This window comes from Nelumbo nucifera, chromosome 5 (assembly GCF_055504915.1).
Source record: "Nelumbo nucifera cultivar China Antique chromosome 5, China Antique-T2T, whole genome shotgun sequence".
Taxonomy (NCBI): Eukaryota; Viridiplantae; Streptophyta; class Magnoliopsida; order Proteales; family Nelumbonaceae; genus Nelumbo; species Nelumbo nucifera.
Window position 1 is genome coordinate 9,099,075 of NC_142653.1, and position 3,394 is coordinate 9,102,468.

The 3,394-nt window shown below is 39.6% G+C and overlaps 1 pseudogene across 1 annotated transcript; it reads left to right on the forward strand.

Annotated features, from left to right (window-relative positions):
• The first annotated feature begins 379 nt into the window (after positions 1–379).
• LOC104607358 (F-box protein GID2 pseudogene) lies at positions 380–1,464 on the forward strand (annotated as a pseudogene). The gene has a single exon (XR_016076101.1). The product of XR_016076101.1 is annotated as an F-box protein GID2 pseudogene (transcript).
• Positions 1,465–3,394: the final 1,930 nt, after the last annotated feature.

Consider the following 3,394-nt stretch of genomic DNA (forward strand, 5'->3'; position numbering starts at 1 on the left):
CAGCACAGCACGGAACGGAAGAATTTGTTCCCTTCTTAACTTCTAATCCTTCAATATTTAATTATTTTGTTACAGTTTAACGATATTGGGATTCTTATCTCTTTCTTTTGACCAAAATATCCTTTCACTTTAGTTTAATTTACGATTTTTTTTCTCTTTTTTTTTTATGTATGTATATTACAGTAACACCGTTCATTGATGCAATTCACTAGTTCAGGGTTGTTAGGCATCTTTTATTTTATTCAAAATGAAATTAAGGCAGAATCCACCGTACGTGAAAGTGGGTGATCTTCGGCCAGTGCGAGGCCAACTTATTAATTATTGAAAAGTTTGGGAGTTGGGGACTGGGGTACCGAGTTAAATTGGCTACTTTACGAAAGGACTCAAGGGCATTTATTTTGCTCTTGTCGTCTTCGAAAAAACAAACCATCAGTGGCACCCCTCGTCGTCAGACAGACCGTCGTCATCAAATCAAAGCCAATTTCAGAGCAGAGCTACGGAATCAGCGAGCAGAGAGAGAGGCGAGGGAGAAGAGTCCTCCTAGACCCAGACTTCCGAGATTTAAAATTTCCTTTGGATTTTCTTTTTTTGTTTTTTGGTTGTATTTCGAGATGAAGAGAGCACTCGTCACCGGCGAAGATCCGACGGTTGATGACGAGAAAAGGAGGAAAAAGAAAAGGAGCGAAGAAGAAGAGGAAGAGGAGAGTAGTCAAGAGGTTGGGTTTGTGCTTCTCGATGAGGATCTGCTCTTCGAGGTGCTGAAGCACTTGGACGCGCGGTCGCTTGCGATCGCGTCTTGCGTTAACAAACAGTGGTATAGGACGGCCCGGGATGAGCGGTTGTGGGAGTTGGTCTGCACCCGACACTGGACGAACATCGGCTGCGGCAATCAACAGCTCCGTTCCGTGGTTCTTGCTCTCGGAGGTTTTCGTCGCCTCCATTCTCACTGCCTCTGGCCCCTCTTAAAACCACCTCCATCACTGTCGCCGTCTCCGTGGGCGGCGTCATCGTCATCATCTACTCCCTCTCTCTCGTCTCCATTTCCGACTCCGGTAATTCCATCAAAACCGCCAATTCATTGGGGAAAAGACGAGGTTCAACTCTCCCTATCTCTCCTTTCGATTCGCTATTTCGAGAAGATGAATGTTAACAACAGAGGCAGATGAAAACGCTTTCTAATCTGTTCATCACCTTAATTTTTCCTTTTTCCTTTTTTTTTCTGTCGCGCTTGTGTTCTTGGATTTCATATCTCTTATATATATAGATCTCGTAATGCGAGAGAGTCTGTAATAGTTATACCCATTATTATTGACGAATTTTCTTGGATTTCTCTTTTATCCTTTTTATTATTTAATAACTTCGATCTAAGAAATGATGGTGTTTGTGAAATGAAAATTACTTTTTGGGTTGTTTATGTGTAAATGAACTTAAGAATCTGTAGATTGCTGGTTTTGAGTTTTGTTTTAATGCTTGAATGGGAGGTCAGGGCTTGCTGCAAATGAAGCCGGGAGCCGGCAAAAGTATGTTCTCTCTCTCTCTCTGTTTGACGATTCACATTATCACAATACAGTGATCTGATACACATACGGTGTCTCTCCTCCATTGCTATTTTGTTTGTGTGTGGGTGTCTTGTACAGGAATCAACACAAACAGACAGAAACAAAGTTGGAGTTGTACAATTGTTCTTATTATATGTCTGTGCTAGAGGCCAAGCCTCCCAGCCACGCCCCAACTGTAACATTTGGCTTTCTAATTGCAGAGATGTATTCCTTTTATTGTCTTGTTCTCACAAGATCCAAAGGCCTGGAGAAAAGCTATGGTGTAGATAATAATGAAACCAAGCTATCCAAAATAAATATTAGGGTAAATTGGTGAAACTTTTTTAAAGTTTGGTAATTACAATCATCGTCCTCAAGTTGGCCTCCTCTTACAATTTATCTTTTATAGATTTCTCTAAAAGAGGCATGATTGCATGAAAATGTTCAAAATACTCTGTATTTAATTTAACCAAAATGTTTATTTTTAAAGTCGTTACATATGAATAATTACCCCAAACCCTTAGGTTCCATTTGGTTTGTGGGATGGGGACGAGAAAAAGGGAATTTTTTTATTTTATTTGTTTTGAGGGAAAAAGAGAGTTGGGATGAGAAAAATGTGGGATGTCAAATCTCAAAACCGTGGATTTGGAGTCGCACTAAAACCGTGCAGTTCCGGTGGAAAGATTTGAGAAAGAGGGAGTGAGGAACGACTTGTGTGGAGAACACAGAAGCATGAGTTGCTTCAGTGACAGAGATGTTCGAACCTAGAAGTAGGAGATGGAGGAGTCGCACCAAAACCATCGACGATCTGCTACCTCCCCTTCCCCATTCAAACCCAGAAGCAGGAGTTGGTTCGGTGAGATTTCACCAACGACTCTGGTACTCTGGTGTACTTCTTCCCTCACCGCTAACAGAGACGTTCGACAGAGGATTAACGAACGGAGAATAGGATGGAGGGAGGAGAGGAATATGCGAGTAAGATTTAGAAATGGAGAGAGATGGGGGTTTGGTTTGCTGCGACCTATTAGTTCGAAGGTAGGAGATGATGAACAATCACTCCCCTTCCTCCTTTTTCTTCTTCCAAATAGGAAAATTAGGTTTCTCTATAGTCCAAACGATCTACTGCTACCTGTTAGTCTGAACTACTGTCTTCGGTGGCACTGTCTGAAGGTAGGAGATGATGAATAATGCTTTTCCCATCCCATGGACCAAACAATGGAAGTGTAAATTTTCACACTTTCCCATCCCATCCCACCCAAATATTCCCACAAACCAAACGAAGCCTTATGAAGAGGGGCAAAACCGGTACACCAATCACTTGATACCACATATCATCTTGGGAACCTCGGAACATGCAATAAAGAAAGGTCGGGACTCATTTGCCATTAGAGTGAACTTGCGTTTTATCAAGAAATCTTGGGAGGTAGGGGTGAGAAAAAAAATGAAAATTTCGAACCTATCAAAAAAATCAATTGAAATTGAACCGAAAAATCGGTTAACAGAATTGGTCGGTTCGGTGTTTTTAAAAAACCGAAGATACTGGTTCGGTTTCGGTTAACCAATATAAAAAACCGGCGGTTAATCGAACTGACTGGTATACATATATATCTATATATTTTATATATATTTATGTATTATAAATTAATAAATATGCATTATATATAAATTTATATATTTATAGTATACTATTTATTATTTATTATTTAAAATATAATATTTTATATATTTATAAATTTTTATTATATATTTTTATAATTTATATTGTAAAAACTAAAAAATCAAAAAGCTGATGAATCGAACCAATGGTTAACTGAACCGGTCAACCGATTAACCGATTGGCTTCGGTTCAGTTCCGA